The 25,560-nt window shown below is 37.5% G+C and overlaps 1 protein-coding gene across 5 annotated transcripts in view; it reads left to right on the top strand.

The window, feature by feature from the left end:
- Positions 1–865: 865 nt before the first annotated feature.
- Positions 866–25,560, top strand: part of ZNF438 (zinc finger protein 438) — a 58,300-nt gene continuing 33,605 nt past the window's right edge. For 2 of the 5 annotated variants that reach the window (XM_080609992.1, XM_080609985.1), the window contains exons 1-5: positions 925–962; positions 1,614–1,710; positions 3,118–3,196; positions 3,672–3,725; positions 5,686–5,833. The gene's annotated coding sequence lies outside the window, so the exon portion shown is untranslated. Of the gene's footprint in view, positions 963–1,613; positions 1,711–1,743; positions 1,811–1,899; positions 2,128–3,117; positions 3,197–3,427; positions 3,726–5,685; positions 5,834–25,560 lie in introns of those variants that run through there. The other 3 variants (XM_080609987.1, XM_080609986.1, XM_080609989.1) reach the window with 3 other exon arrangements.

The following is a 25,560-nucleotide window of genomic DNA, read 5'->3' as shown; positions in this document are numbered from 1 at the left end:
AAGAAAAACAGAAGGTTGCTTTTTTATTTTCTGAATGCTATGTTTCCCTTCTTTTTACTCATGTATTTTACACTTGTCTTCATTCTTCTGCACCTTCTCAACTCCCTCCTGCCTAACTCGTTTCTCCCTTCAGCCTTCCCTTAAATCCTGCATTATCCCATTTCTATCACTTTAATTTTTCCTCTTTCATAGAATCATTGAGGTTGGAAAAGATCCTTAATATCGAGTCCACCCAGCAACCTAGCACTGCCAAGTCTACCATTAAACCATGTCCCTAAGCATGTCAACACATCTTTTAAATGCCTCCAGGGATGGTGACTCCACCACTTCCCTGGGCAGCTGGTTCCAATACTTGACAACACTTCTGAGGAAAAAATTGTTCCCGATATCCAACTTAAGCCTCCCTCATGCAATTTGAAGCCATTTCCTCTTGTCCTATCACTTGTAACTTGGGAAAGGAGACAGACACACACCTGGGCACACTGCCAGCACACATTCAGACAGCTGTGCTCACCTCTGGCCCAGTGCTTTCAGGTCAATCATACCCATGCCCCAGAACTCTTGTACTTTCCAAAGACTCCTTTTTCTAACCTACCTGCCTGCAATTCCCAGTAGCACTGCCCCCAGCCCGCAGCACGGTGACAGTCTCTTCTGGGACCAACTGGGAGCTGATGGCTGGTTGGGAAGAGAAGGCCTCACTCCCAGCACAGTGGTGCCCAGGGAATCACCCATGTAACCCTGTGTCTCAGGGACGGTAGGAGCTAAGGCCCGGATGTAGCCATAAGCACAACCGCCTCAGCAACAGACGCTACCTTCCCGCCAACACCCAGCGGCTGCACTGCGCCTGCGCCCCGGCCGGGAGGGGCTCAGGCTGCCCAGCGCATACGGTTTTCCCTTGGGGTTTGACGCCACATCGCGTCGTCGCTGTGACGTTTGGAGGCGTGACGCAGAGGGGCGCGTTCGTAAGTTCCCTTCCCCCGCGGCGGTGGGGGCAGCGGTCTGGGGTGGGTGAAGGCAGTGGAGCGGGGCGCGGCTGCACCCGCTCTGCTCCCTTCCTCCCCTCGGGCGGCGGCGCGGGGCTGGGAAGGCCGCCTCGCTGGCGGCCGTGGAGTAGGAATGGGAGGCGGTGGCGGGGCAGCGGCCATCGGCCACAGCGCCGTGCGGAGGTGGGCGCTTCTGTCGGCCCGGCCCCCGGCGAGCCCGAGGGGGTCCCGCGCCGGGGCCTGCAGCAGTTGGGCCTCCGAGGCCGTTGACTCGCCCGGTGACGGGAAGGCGGGTCACGAGCCCGCAGGTCAGCGGCGGCCCCGGCCTGTGGAGCGTGGGTTGCCCCCTGCAACGGTGCGGGACGAGGTGCGTGCGGGGCCCGCTCGTCCCGACCGCCAGAGCCCGAGAGCGGCGGTGGCTGCAACGGTCGGTGGAGGCGGCTGCCGACGCTGTGCGTTACAGTGCTAACGCAGACACCCGGCCCTCCTCCTGTGCAGGTGGTGCCTGCTTCTGCCAACACAGAAGCGAGAGTGTGGCTGCGTCTGTCAGATGTAATGTGACAATAAAGATCTACAGAAAGGCAGTGGATTACTCGTTTTTACAAGCCACCAAAATTACTTCTTTTACAGTTCACTTCCACTTCTTCCTATAGTACACGTGGCCATGAAATGTGTGTATCAGGGATGCAGCAGATGCCCTCCTGTTTTGTGATGCCGAAATGTGGAAGTATGTAGCCTGTGTAAAAACCCCCCTGCCAGCGTGAGTCAGAGCTGTGCATAGAGCGCTGGTCTGTCAGACCTGAAACCTCGCTGCTGCTTCCATAAAAGTACAAGTACGATGTGCACTCCTAAGGCTCCTTAGGTTTTGGAAGGAACCTGGAGAGCCAAAGGGTTTTCATTTGTTCTGTGTCTGCAGAGATGGAGGCATAGGAATAGTGATTGTGCATGACTGGTGCTGAGACCTGCTGGCCTGTGAATTAGAACTTTTTATATTGATAATAATGAAATTAAGAAGATATCCCAAGTTCTCAGTGATCTGATGTGGCTGGCATTGGCAAAATAAGAAAGGAAGTGTTTGAAAGCAGCCTGAGAGAGTTTTGGAAAGACTGTGGTAGTGCCTGCAGTGTGGTGGATTTGAAACAATGTGAGCAGTTGGCTTGTTTATTTTGTCCAAAAGTCATGCTTTAATGAAAGCCTTTCCTAGGTCTATACCTGAACTAAAATGGGTGTGATACATCTTACCTTTTATTGGCAGGCTTGCATTTCACTTTGTACTGTCTTGTGCTCAGTTCGTTTCTTTTTCTCCAAGTTAAAGATATTTCATTGAAGCTTTTTAATGTGTGTTGAAGTCTCAGTCAACAGTTTAGCTCTTAAATGTAGTTTAGAAATTATAGTCTTGAATTTGCTTGTACAGATTTATTCGAACCTGTAATATGCCACTGAAAAGTGTTTTTCCTATTATTATTCCATAATAAAAAGAGGAGGATAGCACAGCTCCCTTGGGTCACAATAGTTTGTATGTGCAGTTTTTTGTTTTGTTTTGTTTTTTTCACAGGGCCATTTAACAACACAAATATTGAGCTGCCTTTTTTTTTCTCTTTGTCTAACGTTTGTAACTAACTACCAAGATTGTAGTTAGTTATTTTTAGTACTAGTTGAAGTTAATTTTTAAGTTATTTTTATGCAAATACATATTTGAGGGATGACTATTTTTTTCTGCTTCAGTAGCTAGAATTGGATTTTTTTCAAGCTTAAAGTTTGTCAAAAACTTGAGTATGTTTAAAATACTTTTTTTGTGATGGTCTGATACGGTGTTCTTAGTGTTTAAAAAAATATGCTTGGATAATGATAACTGGAGGATCAGAAGAAAACTAGCACTATGGTATGGTTCAGGTATTTTTAACTTTGGGGCAGGCTGTTAAAGTAATAGATTGTGGTGTAACTGAAGTTTTGTAGTTAAAATGTTTTCCAGATAATTCCTGAATGAAATACTAGTTTCCTATGTATCCTGAACTTCTCACTTGGGAGAATATCAGAACTAGCAATGGCAGTGACACCATATGGCGAGGTATTTCTGACTTTCTCACATGAAACTTCAGATATACGTAGTGAATGTCATGTTCTTGATGTACAGGTTCAGTGGTGCTGCATGAGACGAAAGCAGTGTTCTTCACCTGTGACTTGTGGTGTTTCAGGGATTTTTATATGCAGAGGTAATACTTGATTTGTGGAAGTGGTTTAATGTTTTAAATGTCTATATGAAATGGGTGATGGTTTCATGTATTTATTTGTACCTAATGAGGTAGGTGTTGTTCAGTCAAATGATGAAAGTACAACATTTATTTGGAACTGGCTGAAAATATTACTGCAGTTACAATAACAGAAACTTACAGAGTTTTAAAAGGATGTGGTAAAATCAGGAATGTGTGAACTTTATCATTTAGTTTAGCAATATTTATTCAAATATTTATTATTGCAATTTGTAATCTCAAGTACTGTTAATGTATGGTGAGCCTCAAAGGAAATGTCATTGTATTGAGGGTAAACATGTTTTAGTAGAATTCTTTTTTTATTTACCATTTCCTAAAATGTATGTGTGTGCTTTTTGTTTAATATTATTTTTAGTCTTTTGCTAAATGCATTTCCTGAGATACTGAGACTAACTGTTTTTCGTTCTCCTTTTAATAGGAATTAAGATGGATGAAATACTTTCTTTGCCATAGCAGCAGCAGGATGCAAAAGGTGGGTATGTTGAAAGAATATGGTTGATATCTTAAGAGAATATTTTAATTTTTGATTCTTTGTCTGAACTCAAAGAAATTACGTGTGATAAGCTGGGGTTCTTTCCAGTGGTAGATATAGGTAGCTTACTTGCTTTCAATTGTGATAAGCTGCTACATGTTTAGTACAGGTTACATGAGAGACAGACTTAGGTATCTGATATGCTTTAACTTTGTATCCTTTAATGGGAATATTTCCATGTGTTCTTTCCCTAAGGTTTATATGCTGTTGCTTTTGTAAAACTGGACTGAGGAATTACCACAGTGTTTCAGAACCTGTTTTCAGTGTTCTGGTTAAATGTAGTCAAGGAAGGAAAAGATTCAGTTGCCATCTAAGTGCTTCCCTTATATAGAGAGGTTTTGTCTTTATGTTTGAGTTGGTGATTGTTGGTCTGTTTGTTTTAAATTCTGTAGAGTCATACAGGGTGTATTCCAATGGGGATGTATTCCAGTGGAATGTTGAAACAATGAAACAGTATTTTCAGAATTTCCAAAAAAGATATTAGTGTTCAGCAGCAGTAAAAGATGTTTTATACTCATCCTCATTTGCAGTCAAGATTTTGTCCTTATTTGCTTAGACTTATTGCTTCATGTTATCATTGTAATTCATTTACAGAGATCCATAACATGTTTTTACATAAAAAGATCTTTTTAAACAAAATTTAAAACATGCATTTTTAAAGATGCATTTTTACAAGACTAACATTGGCAGATAAGAGAGCAGCAGTGCTTGAATAGTAATTGGGCACTTTCTCATGAAGTGTATTTGCACATTCTCACCAAAGTTGAATGAAATACAAACTACTTCACAATGTAACGATTAAAAATAGTATGTAGATGTTTAATGATTTTTTTTTTTTTATTTTGAAAACAAAAAGTTGTGATAAATATTTTGATTCCATGTTTTCTCTTGCTGGTGTAACAAAAAGGTTCTTACTCTCAGCTTAAAATGGCATTTGGAGAATGCTTTCTTCTTTGTATTGTATTGGTTCTCTATTACTGCTGGTCTTGTCACCTTTCACGAAAACACACAGAACAGCTGGCTGGAAGCCATGCTGTTCTTCATGTCATGTTTGCTACTTAAGTGTGTTTGACTTATAGTACTATGTTTGCAGGTACTGGTTTGTCCTTAATAAGCTGCTTAAACCTAGTTTAAGTAATATTCAAGCATTATTTTCTTAAACGACTGATTTAATGGGTATTTATAGTGTAATTAAATGTTGTAGGAAATGTTATCACAGTTGTGGAGTAATACATCTTAATCTGATAATTCTTCCTAGTTAATATCAAAAATGTAATCAAAACACCATGGACCTAACTATAGTGGAATTGTACTTTGTGTGTATGAAACAAGGATGCCAAACTGTATAAATTAGGGAGAATCTATCTTTGGTTTGTCACTTCAGTCTTTTATCACTTTACCACTTTAGTCCTCACCTAAACGGTGAACTATTCTTGTTATCATTGATTCTTTCTTGCATCTTTTTGAAGGGTATACAGTACTGCCTGAAGCTAGCCTGCTAGCTGGTGTCCTGATACCAAACAGGCTCAGTATTGAGCTGTCAGTATACTTTCAACTATTGATTAAATGGAAAAGAAAGAATATAATAGGTAGCTTGATGCATCTTTCAGGGTTATAATGCATTGCAGTTAATTTGTTTGTGGTTAAGCTGGTTTTTAGAAAAAAGAAAAAGCTTTTTTTGTTTTTGCAGCATGTTGAGGGCTTTTTTCATGGGATCATAAAGAGTAAAATTATGCAATATTGGGTAATTAACGTATTTATATATTTATTAAAGTGGGACTTTTAGAGGCTGCTATATGATATTAATTTCTGTGTATGCGTCCAGTCATTTAATTCTGTGGCTTAGCCCTTTATTGTTCTTCTTCTTTGGTGTTTTTTTTTTTTTTTTTTTTCTCCCCAGAAAGTCTAAGGCCAGGATTGTTGGTTTAGAGGAAGTATCATGGTTAACGCCAAGAAGAGGTCATGTGCTGAGATGAGCTTTGAAGCTGGATTTATCCCAGCCCTGCTGAAATATCTCCATCACAGCAAGTCACTGAAGAAGCAGGAAGGTAGGAGTATTCTTACGGCTTGCTAGAAGATGCAAGTGTAAAAGAGGTGGAAAGGCAGCACAGAAAATTTATTTGATAGGTATAGGAGTAGTGGAGGAAAGAAACTACTCCTGCCAGACTTACTAGGACCTATCACTGAAATCGGTTTGGGATATTAGGTGCCTTCTGGGTTATAGTTTCATGGAGAATTTTTGCTGTTTGTTTGAGTTTGGCTGACAAATGAGTCAGAGCAAAGTTTCCATGCTCAGTCTACATGTGAAGCCCTTTGTTATAAGTAACTGAAGGTTGAACTAACTGTAGAAAGTATTTAATGGTTTTACCTGACCCAAAAAGCAAAAATCAAAGCAAACAACCCCCTAAAGGTGGTTGTCTTACTTTTTGGTGTATTATTCATCTGTTGTAAGGGACAATTGCAAGGGACTCTATTCTTCTAAGAACTTTTCCCTAGGAACAGTGTTCTGAAAATGATTCATGGTGACAAATTGCAGCTTAGACCAGTGTAATTTCTGTTGTACCCATGCTTCTTTACCACTTCACTTTTCTTATATATACGTTTGTGGTTCTTTTGGATAAACCATAGAAAATAGGGATGTTCTAGTTACTGACGTGTAGTTTTGAATATACTTCAGTCTTCTGTGTGCCACTGATTTTAATAGTAATGATACAAAGTTTAATTTTGGTTGAGTTTTTGTCCATCATTGGCTGGTTAGCCTCCCAAAGTGAGGTTATAGTCTGCCTGTTTTCTGTGAGTGCCTGGAATGTCAGATTTATATCTGGCTGACGTTTCAATCAAGTAGTGCTACATACACCACAACATGAGATTCTGGCAGTTCTTGGTATTGCTAAGCTAAAAACAGACAGGGTGGTGAAGAAATAAGGTAGATCCATGTTTTTAAGAAGCAAGGCCATAAAGTTTAAATATCCAGCATGATTCACTGCTATGTATATGCACCATCCTAAAGGTAAAAGTATGCAAACCCTCAAAATACTGTTAGGGAATCAGAAAGGATCAGTCTCTAAAAACCTGCATAGTTCTGTTGTGTATGTGTGCATACTTTGTGTATGATGAATCAAACGCTTTGAAGTTACCAGAATACTAGTAAAATGCACTAGATTAATAATATGAATGTTCAGTGGGTTTTACAGCTTTTGTTATCAACATATTTCGAGGCTTTACTGGAGAAGAAAAGCAGATTGGTGTTGGATTTAGAAAGAAGGGACTGTTGTATATTACAGGACTGAAACTGAGACCACCCAAATGCCTTCAGCTGGTTTTTGTTATTTTCACAAATAGTTTGTTCTTTTATCAGAGTGTTTAAGAACAGAGAGTTGGGTCAATCACTCTGTTATGTTTTTCCCTGTTTTTTCACTGCCCAAATGGCAGTGTTAAACAAACTTTACAATACTGTTCATGATTGAAAAAAAAAAAAAAAAAAGCCCAAACCTTAGACTCTAGATTCTCTTGGGGTTTTTAGCTTCCAGAGAAGAATAACAATAGGCAGGTGTGATTTCAGATTTTGGATTGCACCTTTTTCTTGGGAACTCTTGTCTAGTTTTGGCTGTATATATACCCTTTAAGGGGTAATGTAATATCTGTCGTATTTTAGGATATTTTAGTAAGTTAATTCAGGGAAGTTGCATGTTTTTCATAGTTCTGGTAGGGTAGGTGGGATGTAGAATGTTCTTGTCTTCTTCTCATTTGTTATGTTTTCTATTTAAGCCCTAATTTTTCAAAGGGCAGGCTTGTTGTATTACATTACAGACTTGTTCTTGCACCAAAGCATACTTTATGCCTCACTGAAGGCCTAAAAGAGAAAAGTCCACATACCTGCAGTTTAGGGCAATTACCTCTGCTTAGTCTGTGTTTATGTTCTCTTGTAAACGAATGATTTTCTCTCTGGGAAGATACCCTGATGGGCATATGGCAAAGATTTGTAGACTGTAATTGGTGAGATATGAGGAAGAAATTACACTGAAGGACAAAACCCAAAGACTACCTGGCTCAAAATGAGAAGTCTTCACATGTTTATAGTGTCACATATTCTAAGTACGAGGCCGGGTATTAAAAATTGTTTCTGAGAGCTGTGTTAACTTCTGATATATGTGTTTGTATTTACAGTCAGAGTAAATGAAGTGTGATGGAGAATAGCATAGGGAATAAAAAGCTAGACTGTCATACAGCATGCCATCAGAGTGTATGTGATTCTGGATGCCTCCCCTAAAAAGGAGGGTGTAGAGGAGAGGAGATTCAGAGAAAAGGCTAAAAGAGGGCTCTACAGGGATCAGAATTTCCTTGTATAAGGATAAATTGGAAAAAAAAGAAGTTAGACTGTTTAGCCTTTGAAAGGCAATGAATAAGATGAAGTATAACACAAGTACACAGAATGATGAGTGGTTTGAGAAAAGTAATTCAAGAGCTTTTCTGCTGGTTCATGCTGTAAGAGTAAGGGACGGTTTGTGAAATTAGGCTGGCAAACTGAGAAAGGAAACTTGAGAAAGAATATATTTTTTAATAAATTGGTAAGTCAGCTCTGCAGTCTAGGGGTAATTTTAATTTAGTAAAATTCTAATAGAAATTGGACAGTTTAGAGTGCAAGAATATTTACACAGACTCAGGTGTGTATTTACACAGACTCCTGAAAGAATATAATCACTCAGCTTTTTGTCCTATATAAGACTACTTTTTTCCTCTATGATTTGTAATAAAGCTCATCTAAAAAACTATATATTGATGGTGGGAGTAAAGGAATTAAGTTTGTCCTTAGTTTGTTTACAGGAGAAAGGGTTATAGAATCTCACTTTTTTTTTTCTCTCTCTCTCCCTGTGTTAGGTTATATCTAGGTGAAATACCCACTAGGTACGAGGTCTAATTCTGTTGGTATCATTCACTGATTTACATTGTTTTTCTTATAAGTAGGGACATTGAGGAAGAAGTTTTGGGAAGTAACATTGAGGTCCTCATCAACTTGGAGAGAAATTATGTAGAGTAGTTGTTTTAAATTATATAGGGCAGGTTTTGTGACTTGCCACTAGTGGCGCACTGTTTTGTTCAGCTTTGATTTTTCTCTTGCCTCAGCTTATGCATTAAGTAAGTATTCCTGCAGTAATTTTATCCAGGTCGGTACATAAGTTTGTTCTGTACCTAAAGCAATCAAATATTGAGGGAGGGTGAGATGAGCTAATGCTGGCCTTCTGTGTCATCCAGCCAAGTTCCAGAAAGTATGTAAAAATTCATAAAAAATATCAGTGGGGGTATCTTAATTAAATAAGCATGTTGTCGCTCTGCCAGTCTTTTCTCTTGGCATGGTTCAAGTCTTAGAAACTGTGTTTGCTTTCAGTCTCTATCAAATTCAAATACTAAACTGTGATAAAAGCATCAAAAGCAGTGTTCAGCAGAAAAAGACTACAGAATCAGCTTTTGCTCATTCCCACTGAAATGTCCTTTTCACTCTATTTAATGGAGGCTGCAGTTTTCACTTTTGGTGTGTTTAGCAACAGATTGACTTAGATTTGTTGTATTTGGCTCTAGAGCAGCAAAGAGCAGATGTCGGGGAGGTGCCGTGACAGGAATAAAAAATTCAGAAGGCTTGTGGGAATTTGAGGGGTGAAGGGGAAATCTTCTTCCCAGTTTTTCATTGCTAGAATCCATATTATAAAATTTAGAGTTGGCATTCAATTCAAAACTTGCCATGCTGCAAGGGTTGGCGCACTGATGCAGGCGTTCTTTCCCACAGCTCAAATTATGGTAACAGAGTTTATTTATAAAATAAAATATGCCTGTGAAATTATAACTGATACCTTAATTATGGAGAACTTGCCTGAAACATGGTAGCTTAGTGACCTACAGGACATTTTCCTGGCTTAGAGTAGCCATGATTTATACCAAAACATTTTCTCTGTATGAATCTTAAAAATGGAATTCCACTGTCAAGGCAGAAAAACTTCAGTAACTGAGAGGTCAGGTATGAAAAGCGTAAAATAATGATGAACTTGTAGACATTATTTAGGGTTGGAACATCTAAAAAGTAAGCTTTGCTGTTCAGGGATTGTACTATTTAGAAAATATGCATTTAAAAGCCACCACTACATTGTCAGTCTTTGCATAAGCAGGTGAGTGCCAAATGTATGTGGGATCCTGGAAAAGTTTGATGCTTTGGTTTACTTCTTTTCAATTTGCAATGAGCAGAATGTTCAAAAGTTAGTGGCTTCTTTTTTTTAATTTTTTTTAAGGCTAGAAGTATTTTATCTTTGCCTTCATTAAAAGGCCATTCCTGAAAACACCTTGTGTAATTTGTTAGTAGAATGATTACTTGTTTGTTTATCTTTCTCACATCTGTATTTCCACTCATCATCTACCTGCACTTCAAGAATATATCCTGCCACAGTGTAGTGTATAGATTATAAAAAAGTAAATGAGATATAATTTGCAGTAGTTTTGATTGCAGGTTGCTATATTTGAAAGTTGTGCCAATTCTCTGTTTTCTTATATATTTAATGATGTACTTAAGACTTTGTGGAGCCTGAGGATTTTTTTTTCCCTTCGGTGAAAAAGTGTTACTTATACAAAAAATCACCTGGAGGGGAGGATAGTAATAAATCTTCTGCTTTTTCTTGAGATAATGCTCCTTAATCTTGTATTAGTGGTTTAGAAAACTGTGTTGCCTCCTGTTTTAAGTCTTCCTATTCTAGTGGTGGTTGTCATAGCTCTTATCATTTTCTGGAGAGATGGGCTTTGAAATAGAAGAATGTGTCTTATTGTGTATTTAGTTGGGATTTAATGAAGTTGTCTGACTTTAAAAAAAGCAATTAGTAATAGTGGGGTGAGTTGTCAAAAGCATCATATGTGTGAGATACGTAATGTACGTGCTCTTTTTCCCCTCAGGGCTTACAGAGTCATGATTGTAGTATGCTGTTTAGATTTGAGAACAAATCTTCCCATATGTTTTGCTGATGAAAAATGTAAATGCGCTGCTGAAAGAAAACAGGGCAAACCAACTTGCCTGTTAGCTGTAGCATGTTGAGTTTTTTGGTTTGGTAGCTAATTTCAGCAGCTTGAAAGTGACAAGCCTGGAAATAATTGTGGTTAGAGCTGCTCCAAGAGGATTGACTGAAGCCTTTTTGATTTCCTAAATGTAAAGGAAGCCGGGTTTGATCAACAGCTGCTGTGAGGGTTATTCAAACAGTGAGTAAATCCAGTCTAGTGCAGGATTTTGCATTTCTGACTGGTTTAAGGCATGTTCTTCTGCTTAAAGTGAGATGCTGTAACAGTTTCATGCATTTGATTAGCATAATTTATGTCTGCCCTATACTTAATTTCTTCTTGATATTCACTGGGCAGTGTCTTTTATGTATTTATTTATTTTTTTAATTTTTTTTTATTTTGATGCTGAAAGCTTATTTTCGTTTTCAAGATTAAAGTTGAGCAAACTTTTTTGATTTTAAAACCAGACTGCATTTGTAGAAATGCAGGTATCTTTAGAAGATTTAGCTGATCAACTTTTGGGAAGCAAGAGAACTCAGACTAAGAATGCTGCTACCTAGGTTGATGGAAACTCCTAACTATAGAATTGGTTTGTTCTGTGTATGTTTTCTCCTTTTTCAGGAAGATGTTCATTTTGGAAAAAAAAAAAGGAAAAGATTCACTAACTATAAAAAGTTGATTATAGAAGTTGTGGAGTAATGGGATTTAGTTGGAATATCAAAAATGCAAGCCAAGGATACAGTGATGTCTTTATGGTGATGTCTAATAATTTGCAAAGCAAAGCATCTCCCCTCTTGAAAACAAAAAGTAAAAAAAGAATCATCATTTGGACAGTGGACTGTACCTATATACTATTGCAACTGCCCTGTCCTATCAGAGAACTAGAACAGGCATTAAGTATCTCAGGTCTTATTTAACCCTAGGAGATTTTGGTGATGGGAGAAACAATAATTTTGGGCAGTATAAGCCTTTATTTATCTAAGTGGAATTGTGTTTTAAAGAGTGTGTTATTCAATTAATGAAAACGGTTTACTTGAATTGTCACTTTTTAACATTTTGTACATGAAATACTAGAAAGACTGTTTCAAAAATGTTTAAATAATTCAAAGTTAATACATAAACTTCAAAATTTGCTTTAGTACTGGTTGGCACAAAATAACTATGCTGCTTTCTTGAAGGATATTTACAAAGAAGAGTTTCATATTTTCTTTAGCAGCCTCTCTCTCAAATGCACATCTGTGAATGGTGTAGTTATCTGATAATTCAGTCTTTGGCAGTTATATTTAGAAAGCTGCTTTATATTGGGAAAGAGAAAATATTTTGCATGTATACTTGCAGTTAGGAAGAGACTGGGTGGGAATATTAACACGTGTTGAATTGACTAACTGTAGATGCTCCCAACAGAGGAAGTTACAAATTTCTGTGGAAATCTAATTATATGACAATAATTGTATTTCTAAGCTTAGTAATTTCTAAACTGGTACCTTTGGAATTCATGGGTTTTTTTTTCCCCCACTATAAAGCGGGTTTTCATGCCCAGACTATGAAATTCTTTATTTTAAGGTTTATAAAGTTAATTATATTTTTTTTCTAGAAATAAAATAAATGCTGGTAACCTGTCCATTAAAACCCATTACTAGTACTGCTGCATTGCTAGTTTTCAGATATTAATTCTAAAGAGCTTTTGTAAAGAGCAGATGTGGTTAATTGGAAAATGTTGTTGATTTGTTTGAAAGGAATGCGCACCTTCTGACTTGCTGCCTGCACTTCAGAGGTACAGGAAACACTTCCCAGTGCTGTTGTTATCAATTCATTTGAATGGTAGGAGTCCTTGTAGTTGGCTCATGGCTTCTAACAGACTTCAGACCCATCAGCTCACCTTGCTGAAAGAAAGGCTTTGGTTTTATGCATGTTTGAACCATCACAGGTCACTAAAAAAGCAATAGCAGTATCACTGGAAGTCTTTTTGCTTTACATGTGCAGGTATCTTGTAGCAATATGGAGATATTTTTCTGACTGACCAACGAATGTTGTTTGCTGTGGATAGATTTGTGTTGAGTTTATAGCCATGGAAAATTTAGTGTCTCATCATATATTGCAGTTTTTGGCTAACATCTTTTATGGATATCATACTGTTGAATATTTAATCTGCTGTGGAGACAGACAAATTTAGGAGAAGTGACTTTAATCTCAGAAGAACGTGTGTTGATTGGGAGAGTTAGTTCAGTTTGTTTTTGCTAATCACCAACCCTTAGAAGTGGGATTAAGTTTAGTGCAGGAGAAAATGGAGCATTTAGTTTGTTTTCAGAATGAGGTCACATTGCTTGTCTCTTCAGCCTCCATCTCAGTAAAATAGTAGAAAGTATAATTGTTTCATATTTCAGTTTTATCTCCTGAAGAATGGGAGTTACAGTTACTTGTGCAGGCCGTAATGTCAGCAATGACTTTTTGGCATTCTTGATTAGTAGATCTTTACTACACTGTATCTGCCTTGTTTGCATGCCCATGCCAAAATTCTCATGTGCTCCTTTTGTATTTTGTTTTCTTTTTTTTCCCCCTTGATTTTGTTTATTTGGTGATTCCATTGGGCAGGTAGCTGAGCAGACTTCAGTTGTGCAGACGTGGCTTGTGCATGTGGTGTTAGTGATGGCAAAGGCCAGCCTTAGATCTGAAGGCAAGGAAAAGGAAACAAAGTAGAATTCAGGAAAACACATGTCTAGAGGGGAATAACTGAGTGACAAGGTAGAAGAAAAGAAGCCGAAATGCTGGTATAGAGGTGCTCTGCAAATGCAGTGTGTGGTAATGCTGTGCTGGTTTGTAATTTTAAGAACAACTAAAGAAGCATGTTGTTTAAATAAGATAATTCATTAATTTTTTTAGTAATAAAAGTATTTATCTCATTTTTGGGTAGATCATATATACACTAATACTCATTTTAGAGGAGCTTACTGTTTTTGTTTCCTAAAATGAGACTATATTCATCATCATTTTAATCAACAAATTAATAAAAACACTAGTGTTTGATTGCTTTATTGCTCATCTCTTGTCTGGTCAGGGTTATATACACATACTCTGCAGCATTATCTGTTGGTGGATATAAAGGAATGCAATAATCCTTAGTAGGGAGCTTAAAAAAAGTCTCTTGCTTCATTAAAATGGTTCCCAGTTCTGTGTGAAGAGCATGCATGTATGAGCACTGTTCACTTTCCAGAAACGGCAGTTGAAGGCTTTGTAACTAGACTGAACTTTAGTCAGATTACTCAAATTCCCCCATGTCCCTAGAGAATACAAATTGTTTCACCCACAAATACATAGGGTGGCTTAAGCCTATTCTGTTGAGCTATGGGTTATATTTCAGAATTTGGGAGATCGTTTTTATGGAATAGATAACTGAGAGAGTTAGCATTCTTGCTCAGATAATGCACTATTTATTTTGGCAGGGAATTTCCCATGACTAAATAAGAACAAGATGTTTGACCACCTTCTAGGGAGGAGACTGTTCGGTCAGCACAAAATCGAAAGAAAAAAGTCAGAAGAGACAACTGACCATTCTTAAGTAGTGTGTGAAACGTTTTCCTGTTTCTTCTGAGCTTTAATTATACTGCAGATACATGGCAAGAAGAAAGACCAGAGGTTTTGCTCTTTTCTTGGAAGTATAGCTTTATCACATCGTTGGGAATTTATAGCCTAGTAATATATAGTGTTTTTTCCATTCCTGTTTTTTGCAATTGGTTTGAACAGCCTCATAATTTGGCAGCCAAGAGTTCACTTTTTCATGATTTTTTTGGCATGAAAGGGTTACTGTTCACATTTCCTGTGTAATTCCTTCTGATCTTGCTGGGCTGTAATTACTTTCTTGATGTTAAACATTCCCAGGCTCCTATAACCTTCTAGCCTGCTTACACCGGCCAAGTTTGTCCCAGGTGATCATGTGGGCGAGCCTCCTGTTTTTGAGGATAAAAATCTCTCCTTCCTGTGGAAGATAGGCTACATACTCATTCCTTTGCTGTGCAATCCCAAGAGAAATCTTTTTAAAAATAATAATAAGGTAACACATCACTCTGTCAGAGTCAGATTTAGCAGCCAAATAAATGACAAATCAAGTGTGTGGGCTTAGAATTCGCTGAATCTTGGTTGAATGACTGCTAGTGCATATTAAAGATTATTTTTTCTTAATACATTTGGAAAATAGGTTATGATATAAAAAAGACAGATTTTGACTGTAGCTTCTTACTTTTGACTGTATAATTGGCAAATCATTTAAAGCTTGCTTGAATGTAGAACTACTTAGTTGAGCTGCTAGGATTTTTTTTTCTTTTGAATTCTTTGCAGTAGCTGTGACTTTTACAAAAAAGGAGAGGTTATTACTCAGTTCTTCTTTCCCATGTAGTTCAATTGTCCTGTATGTCTTCTGATTTTCAGTTTGTGGTATGTAAGCAGTAAACACAAGGTATTGTTTTGTTTTTAAATAAAAGTGACTGCATACTGCTAAAAAATGTTGGCTTCAGAGGTGTGGGAACTGAAGTGTTGTATTCTGTGAAGACGCTGAAAGGTCTTACGTGCCACTGCTCAGCTGCTCTTCAGCTTTAATCTGGAGGAGCCACCTGTAAAAATGCGAGTGAAGTTTGCTTTCCATGACCTTTATGCTGTTTTCTCACAGTGCCAAGAAAGATGCAAGATGGTGATGGCAGGACTTTTTTAGGGTGTGAGGAGTTGTAATGTGCTGATATACTGACAGCAGTGGGTTTTTTTTTTTTTTTTTTTTTTTTTGTTACTGACAATGTAATGTCAAGAGAAAGTAGCTGGAGGTTTTGTGCACCGTTGGTTTAAGAAGCCCAGATTCTGGTACTTCATTCAAGAGTGATCTCATTAGCTTATTGTCCTGCTACAGATAGTTGGTTTTTTTTTCTCCTAATCCTAGTTTTATTACATTGTGCATTTAATTGGCTGCTTTGTGAAATTCTCAGGCTGCAATATAGTCTATTTTGTTTAGCTATGGTATTGTGCTTGCAACCCAGATGCTCAGAAGTCTTCCCAGTAACTGACCGACTGACTGAAGTCTTGTGAATGCATGGCTGCGTTTGAGCTCAGTGTGTTTATACTTGGAAGAAAATGTTATGTAGGTAATAAATTGTAGCAGTTTGAGTTCTATTGTTATTTTAATTCTCATGCATATCAATGCCTGTGCTTTACCATATAAATAGAAGTCAGAGCAGTTGGTGTGCATATTGTTAGTGTGCTACTGTGCTAGTGAAGGATAGGAAAAATACATTTTAATGAAAATGTCTTTTTAATTTTTATCAGGAAGTCTTCTTGAATTTGATGGCTTAATTATAATTGGAGTGCAGTCAGTATGCTGCCCAATTCTTAATTACATACTCTGTCATATAACTGGGAGCATGGCTGTCAGATATGCCTGTTTTTGTTGTTGTACCCAGAGGTTCTTGTTTTTCAACACACAGAAATCTGGCCGTTGCATAAGCTATTTATACAATAGTCTTGTGAAAAAAATGGGAAGCACCAAGTGAGTATAACTGCACAGAAAGAAGAAGATACCACTGATGTCTTGCAATTAGTGTTCCTTTGTCATTTTATCATGGCCTGCATGTGATCTCCAGGTACCTGAGATTTTGTAGGAAACTTCATACGAAGAGGGCTGACCTCAACACATTCACTTGGGTATGCGCTAAACACATAGCAAACATTCTAGGTTTCCAGTGCAATAAAGTGCAGCAGGGTAGTGCTTTGGTTAAAGCTTTTCTCAAAACAGTTTACTTTTGTCTTTATATTAAGAAAACAATGATGAATTTGGAGTTAGTTGAAAGTGAGTGCAACTGTATTGAAGCCTGCTTTCTGTCTAATTTGATGTATAGATCATCTTTCCTTTCTGTTTTCCTGTTTAATTTTACTCGTGCTCAGATGAAGACAGTGAGGAATTACACTTTATGTTGTAATTAAAGGTCACCTGTTTCGAATTTACTTTGTAAAGTGCTTAGAATGTAACTGAACTGACTCTCCATGTGGAAAATACCCTTCATACAAAAAAAATTACCTTCATACAAGAAAAAATTTTTCTTGTATGAAAAATACAGTGATTTCAGAGTCCTATGCAAATTACCTCCTGTTTTTTGTGTAGGAGGCATTACAGGATGTAAACTGGTACTGTTCTTGTGTTTGTGTACATGTTGATCTACTGGTTTAACTAAAAATTCTTCTGGATTTAGATGTCTCTAATGTATTGGAAGCAAGGTGATGCATGTAGCTCTGATGCAAGGGAGAACTGGATTTAATCTAAATATTTTTAGTAAAAAGAAAGGAGCTGTTTGGTTTTAAAAAGCTACTATAGAATTAAGGAATTTCTTGAATTAGGTTAGCTTTTAGGCTTTCAGACAATGCAGTCAACTGTGTTTTTATATTCAGAGTTGTACAAGTTCTCTCTTTGAGAAGACATGTAAATTACTGTTATGACAAAATGCATAAATATGTCTAGGATCTGATAGTAATTAATTCATTTCACTTATCTAAGGAAAGATTAAGTGCCTCAGTTTGAAACCGGCTATAAAAAGTAACGTAAACAAATTTAACATACATTGGGTATAATAGCGCATTTTGTAGAACTACAGACACTTTTTTTTAAATGCAGTGGTTTCTCACTTTCAGCATTCACAAACTGAAGTTTAGTCACAGAGCGCCTCTTGACTGGATTTAGAGCACCTCTTGACTAGATTTTTAAGGGCAATTTTCATGTCCCTGGTTTTCTTGAGTGACTTGAACTATTATGTACTAAGTACTACTAACATGTTGATTAGCACTTTGACAGAATTATATTATCACAGTATCACAGTATGCTAGAGATTGGAAGGGACCTCAAAAGATCGTCTAGTCCAGTCCCCCTGCCGGAGCAGGAACACCTAGATGAGGTTACACAGGAATGTGTCCAGGCGGGTTTTGAATATCTCCAGAGAAGGAGACTCCACAACCCCCCTGGGCAGCCTGTTCCAGTGTTCCGTTACCCTCACTGAGAAGAAGTTTCTTCTCAAGTTTAAGTGGAACCTCTTGTGTTCCAGTTTGTACCCATTACCCCTTGTCCTATCATTGTTTGCGACTGAGAAGAGCCTGACTCCATCCTCGTGACACTCCCCCTTTATATATTTATATACACTAATAAGGTCACCCCTCAGTCTCCTCTTCTCCAAACTATAGAGACCCAGCTCCCTCAGCCTTTCCTCATAAGGGAGATGCTCCACTCCCTTAATCATCTTAGTTGCCCTGCGCTGGACTCTCTCCAGCAGGTCCCTGTCCTTCTTGAACTGAGGGGCCCAGAACTGGACACAATATTCCAGATGCAGTCTCACCAGGGCAGAGTAGAAGGGATATTATTTATCACTGGTGTGCAAAAACGAATGATTGAGTTTTCTTAGCTTTGTCCTGGTTCAAAAGATGCTGTGTATCAATTCACGGGAGAATGTCACAACACATGTTAATTGTGCAACTGTGTTTCAGGATCTTTATTCTAGAATAGATACTGGATTTGGTGGGCTGCTAACTTGAGAGTCCCACAACATGGACTTCAAAATAGATTCTTGTACTTTGAAGAGGCTGACCTTGAGTATCAACCAGTTCTCCAAGGCTCTCTTATGTTCCAGGCTAGGCTTTTAAGGAAACAGAAATGTTTCCTTAAGTCCAGGACTGTGATTTTGATACTCGTCTTGATTGGTTTTCTCAGGATTTTTAAGATTCACCATCTACAGCTAAGGCTGCCATTGACTTTCACATTCCTGACCAGTTCTTTCTTTAGTTTCCCCTGTCACTTTTGAAGACTATGTTAAATCATCACCATATTTTCCCTCTGAAAACATTTGAGCCTTATTATAAAATGCTTGCAGCATGTAGTAGAATCAAATGCTGGAAAGTTAGGCAATGCAACTACAGATTCCTGTTCTTGGTAGGAAATAAGGTTTTTAAAACCCAAATGTTAGAGGAATGAAATACTCTCCTCCCTGTTGTTGCCTGAAAATGAAAATGTTTGGCATAAAAGCTTGAAAATATTCTTGAAATATTAATGGAAACAGTTTTCTTAGTTTGTCAAAAATGTATATGAGGAAGAAAAGAGGAATAGAGCAGTTTGTCAGACTGCATAGTTGCTACTTGAGACGAAAATCTCTCTTCTTTTACACTGCCCACTCAGAATTGCTTGGTTTGAGCACTGCTTTTAAGGAGAAAAAGCAGGTATCCTGGGTAAAACTGCCATCTTTCGTTTAAAAAATGAAATGGGCATGATTTTTGTAGGTTAAAATTAGATAATACTCAGCTGACAAAAGCAACTGTGCATTAAAGACTTGGCACTGAAGGTAGTAATTTCAGCTTAGATAAGAATCTCTACCTTTATAATAAGTTAGTTGGTGGACTGTTGTCTTGGACCTGGTGATCTACAGAAACTCTTGGCTTCTGTATCATACCCATTAAGAATAAAACAATTTGTTGTTTATCTGAAATAATTGAAACCATGGCATGTGAACATATTTGTTATAGAATTTCAGGTGGCATTGTTTTGTTCTGGAATGGGAAACAGAAAGTTTGGGGTACTGGAGTGATAATTTTCCCACTTACACCTAATATTTAACAGTTCCAATTTTTGTTTCTGATTGATTCATGTATTTTTGAAAGTATCATTTTTCTGAGTTCACAAAGCTGCATCCAGCTTATATGCATTCACTGGATTTGTACTGAATAAAATGATTTTTGAAGGGAGAAAACCTCTGTAAACACCCTTTCTGCAATTTATTGATGTTTGCAGTAATATAACAAGCAGGATCCCAGGTGTCTGTTATTTCTGACCATTTACCATAAGCATTCAAGTTCAGTGATGGAAATAGCTTATCCTTACTGACTAGTTTAAACATCTTAAATAAAGGAAAAAAAGATACCTGATAGGCTTTGCTAATGTTAAGTTTTACTGCCTGGTTTACCACATTTAGAGACTACTGTTTAGCAGGCAAAGAAAACTGGATGAAGTGTAATAACAGACATGCTGGCAATTTTTTTTTGTGCTAAGAGAAGATGAAGCATCATGACATTTTTAACATTTGAGGTGAAGTACCCCCCACACCACCACCCCCACTCCCACCCCCTGTGATTTTTTTTTTTTTAAGCTTTGTCTATATTTTTAAGGTTTTTTAATTGTATTGTTTTAGATGGACAATCATGAATATAGAGAACTTTAAAAGATACTTTACAGTTTGCAAGAGGTTAGGAAAAAGGAATACAAGACATTTTTTTAATATAAACATGTTTATCCTGTGTAGAAAAAGTCCTATTCTTGCCATCTGGTCTGATGCCTAAAGTAGTTTTATGCTTTCTATGTGATCTGCTAAATGCATATATATTGTAGGCTTCTTTTAAAAATCCTATCCAAAACTATGCATTTCAGAATCTTAAAGCTTTTTCTTCCATCTATATAAAATTCATTTGGTTTCCAATCTGTGGATTTTCATCATCTTTAAATACAGTATGTGTTACAGCTATCGCAGTGGACAGTTTTGCAAATACTTACAGATTATGTTTGTATGTAACCTGAAATACTGAAAAAATGAGTTACCTATGTATCTTTAACTATCACCAATGGAAATACCTATTTTATTAGATTAATCAAAGGACTGTGGGTTTAAGTGGAACATTTTGTCATTGCCATTGCATGGGGGTTTTTTTTAAGATTAACTCAGTTCAAACTTGCAGCATGATCAGTGACATTTACATGCTATGGATCAGGAGGCCTGCATGCAGTAAGTGAAAATTCACACAGATCAGAAATATCTGTGGAAGAAAATGGGAAATGTCTTCAGCAGTTTTCACCATTATTTTTTCTCTCCCCTTCTGTGCTCTAAAATAAGTTGGGCTGGAGGAATGAATGTTTGATGCAGAAGATGCAGGTTGGTGGCATGTACCCCAGCGCACATGTAAAAAATAAAAAGTTTAAGCTAATCTTAAGTTATTTCATTATTAGCTAAAGGCAAATGGGCTTTACAGAGAGAAAATTAATGTAATAGAGATAATATGCAGGGTTTTCTGCTTTGCTGCAAGGGAAGCATTGATTTTTATTTGTACAGAAATGCATTCGCTAATATTCTTTTTGTATTAAAACTCTTACCTAAATCTTCTGGGATATCATGTTCTTTGTCAGATAGTAGATTTCTGCTATTTAATGCTAGTTTTTAGAGATAAAGCAAAATCACTGAATGAAAAAAGCCCAAACCAAATCATAGCTTTGTAAAGAAAGTGATACTGGACTGAAATAACTTGTATGTTAAAACATTTTTATGAGTGTCTACCGGAGAACCTCTGTGAAAACTATGTCACAACACCACCATACAGATTATTCTGTGGTCTTGTATATTAAACATATTGTTGCCTACATTAACAGTTCTCACAGTTTAGAAGACAAGTAAAGTGGTACTGTGCCAGTGTTTTAACTGACAAAATATATTGTAGGTTTTTTATAAATGTAATTCATATCCTAGAAACATGAGTAGTTCCTTAAAACTTGTTCTGTACTGAATAAAGCAAAATAAGGACAATTCGGCTTGTTGCATGTACAAGGAGTTTGTGCTGATACATCAGGTGGCCACTGATCAATTTCTGAAGCTTCTTGAATACCTTTTCATACATAAAAATACATCACTTTTCTAACAAATACCGTATTAACAAAAAGCCGTATTATTCTAGTTGATTCTGTGCAGGTTTTCTTTCTGACGTGTGTAGAATGAATAGTGCAGATAGTCAGGAGCTGTGACCTAACTTTACATGTTCAGAGCCAAGAACAAGTTCTTCATGCACATATCTTCTACTTCACTTTTTAAAAGAGAAGCAAATTTTAAAAACAAGGAATACTTGAGCATAAGAATCTGACTAACTTTACAATTACTTGCTCATTTAGATGCACCAGAGCAATTCTTCTCTTAGGAAACACAATTTATTTGGTTAAAACAAGGTAAGAAGGGGAGCGAAGTTAGCAATACAGTTTAAAGAATGGGGAGCTGATGATAGCAAGCACTACATAGCTTCAAGACAGTTAGTTAAGGAGGTAAAGATATTAATAAAAACTTGTGGGTAGTAGAGTACAATAGAATTCTTTAAATATAAAGGTTGTTGAAGGGTATAAAAGCTTAGTAACAGAAGTCCTATAATGGGCAAGGATGGTAAATTTCTGCTGTGCAGAAAAAAGCATAAATGTTCAATAAATATTATGTTCGTTACTCAGAAAGAGGCTGGATTATGTTTTTACATCTCACCTCCTCCATCATTAGTGATGGAAAGAACATATTATCACTGTACCAGCAACTATTAATGTTAAATGTTTTTAAATCTCCTGCACTGACACCAACAGATACTAAAAGAGAAGCTTAGAAGCTATATGAAGTATTAATTTTGAGTTTTAACAAATCATGGAACAGTGGAGAAATTCTAGAAGGCTGGAGGGAAAGGGAAATTAATGTGTTCAAATTTAGAAAGTATATGAGCACCTTGAAAAGGCATAGTAGTGTGCTGTCAGTGAAAATTTTTAAGAGGAATTACATAATTCAAGTTGATCTGACTGGGCAAGTCAGGCACAACCTTGTACTGCTGCATGGGGTTACTCCATGGGAGGGTGCTTACACTTGCCTTCACCCTTACTGAGTTTCACAGATTCCTGGTAACTCTTTCTTCCAGCCTCTCTAGGTCCGTTTGATTAGGGCGGCAGGGCCGCCCTCCAGGTCCCAGTTTCATATCAACTGCACACATGCTAGCTGTGCACTTTATTGCATTATCCAGGTCATTAATAAAGATATTAAATGGTGTTAGCCTCAGGATTGAACCCAGAAGCATGCCTCTGGTATAAGTGATTGCCAGTTGAGCTTTATACCAGTGATCACCACCACCCTTTAGCCTGATGGTCCAGCCGGTTCTCCATGCACCTTCTCATCCAATGCACATCTTGCCAATTTGCTTGCAGGGATACTATAGGAGAACATGTCAGAGACCTTCATAAAGTCAAAATAAACAGCACCCACTGCCCTCATTTTATACACAGCACTACCCATCTCATCACAGAATGTAGTTAGGTTAGTTAGGTATGATTTACCCTTGATAAATATGTGCTGGCTGTTCCCAGTCTCCTCGTCCCATGTGGCTGAAAATAGCTTCAGGGAGACTTTGCTCAATAACCTTGCTGTGGACTGACAACCAAAGTTTGAATTTTGTCATAATGTAGGAATTAGTGCCTCTATTCAAAAAAATACGTGTTCGGTTATTTAATTACCCTAAGTGAGCAGAACTTTAGTGTCAGAATCTGAAGACTTGACAGTACAGGTGTCCCACAGCATGGTTTTTATGGGAAATAAATGAAAAGGTACTCTGTGTCAAACCACAAAACCCTAGTTGCGTTAAAAGCTTGGTCATGCTTAATTGTTTTTCTGTTGAAGTACTAATTTAGTTTGGTCTTGCTTAGTTTGAGATTTAACTGAATGAATTAGGAATACAAATATCCTTAGGAACAGAAGGCAAAGCTGGAGGCCCGTAGAGAAAGAAGAACGTTCCCAGGGTTAGCATAGTCTGCACACTACAGCTGGTTGCTGGACAGTGGCCAGGAATGATTTTGACATGTTTATTTCACATTTTTTCTCCATGAACATGTTTTGAGGACACTTCATTAAGTATGGCGATAGTCTTTGAAGCTCTGCACCTTTAACATTTTTCAAACAACAAACAGGGTGGTGGATACAAAAATGAAAGTTATATTGGCAAGGACTATTTGCACAAGGAAAACAACACAAGATAAGTGAGTGAAGGCAGAGAGCTAGGACAGGTTAGACTTTATTCTTTTTTGTATGTTTATCTGTGTGAAGGTTTTTGTAATGAGAAGGTATATTTGTCAGTAACATTGTGCTGATAGACAGTAATAAATCCTGTAAAAAAGGTATAATTTAAGTAAATTGTAGTATATGCATATATAGGACAACACTTTTGTCTTGCAAATGTCCTGTGTACTCCTTGGTGAATGGTGTGCCAGTTTGAACAGCCACTATTTCATGTTGCTTCTGGATGCTAATCAGTGAAGCAGTGTCACCAAATCTAGATAAGCTTATGGAATATTTTTGTCTATCTAAATTTTACAGTTAGTATTAAGAAATGTGTTTATATGAGATTGGCTAGAGAATATACTCTTTTATATTCTGGCTGTTCTTAAAATAAACAATATATCAGTCACTTCGGCCCAGCAGTTGCTTTGTCAGTTAGGTCAGACTACCAGGATCTCCCAACCAGAGAACTGAGGTATTCCACATAGGAAAGTCCATTGAAGTGGTGACAATCCTTTCCCGGAAAATGAGAGGAGTGTGACTGAGCAAAGAATGCGGGCAAACAGCTGAATTTCTCTGCTGGGGTCTGCATGAAATAGTTTGGGCACAGCAGCAGCAGCAGGAAGGGAGGATGCTCCTCAGCACACAGCTGGCCAATTGCTTCTCTTGGTGCAGTGTTAACAAGGGTTCTACAGCTGTATCTGTTTCTTTGGCTGTGAAAGTTGAAGTGCCCTTAATTTTGCAAGATAATTTTGACTTCATTAGTTGTGTGTTGGGAATTCTTTTAATCTACAAGTGTAAAATGTATGCAATATTCTTTAATGCTTAAGGTACTTACTATGACAGAACTTACATAAAATGTGACCTTTTCATTTTTGCACTAAACTCAGAACTCCTGATTTTTATGAGGGTGTTTCAGTGAGATTATGATCTGATTTGTAAACTAATTTGATGATTCTTCCAATGTAGAACAGTTCATTACATGCTTAGAAGGCAGTAAAAGTAGAAGCCATACAGGATTTAACTTGCTTATGCCACTCATTAGATTTTTACAGGGTTTTTTAGTGTGTCCTGTTAAGAACATATTCCTTTCTGGTGAGTAAGATTGTGTTTGGGAAACATAGGATTTAATTCATAGTTGGGCAATGTTTATAACGCTCACCATGATTAAGAAAATCCAACTACTATGTTTACATCTCTGGTTTTAAAAGTTTGTGTGTTCTTAAAGTGTACTGGGCATGCAGCTTTTGAGAAAAAAGGGTGCCTAGCCCTGAAACACAGTGTAGGCTAGCAATGCTAGAGGCAGAATTTGAGGGGAGAATCAGTGTAGCACCAAAAGAGTTGAACAGTTCTTTGTACAGCTATTTATCTGGTGTATTTTTCAGTACAGGGCAATCTGCAAGCACCAGCTGTGCCTCACAACAGTTACACATTCTCAAGTGAATACTTCTTCTGTAGAATTTACAGGTGATTTTTGAATTCAGCTGAAAAAACCAGGCCTTTTACTTCAGCGTAACAAACTAAATATTTCAGTGTGTAATTTGTACTAAGAGCTTTTTTCACTGAGAGAAATTAGGCCTTAGAATCTAATATGCTTTGATTGGTTTTAGGCATTGTGCATTATTTTCGTTTTTTGGCCCTAATACCCTTTTTCTCTCCTTTGTTTCTTTAACTTTTCAGAAATATGTGTGTTACAGGTGAGCCCTTTGGGGAGGACTTTCTCTTAAAAGTCAGTAATTGATACGTGATTTTAATTTTAACATCTTGGAAAATACATACCATGTTGGCCTAGCTCATTTATTGCTGGATCAGTCACAGCCGTAGGTTGTCCTTCTCACTTTGTCCTCTATGCCATGTAATAGTAAGCTTCTTTACTTATGTATTTATTTTCAGTTCTCGAATACTTGTTTTAC

Source organism: Psittacula echo, assembly GCF_963264785.1.
Source record: "Psittacula echo genome assembly, chromosome: 2".
NCBI lineage: Eukaryota > Metazoa > Chordata > Aves > Psittaciformes > Psittacidae > Psittacula > Psittacula echo.
The sequence above is the reverse complement of the archived record's forward strand: the minus strand, read 5'-3'. Positions and strand labels throughout refer to the sequence as shown.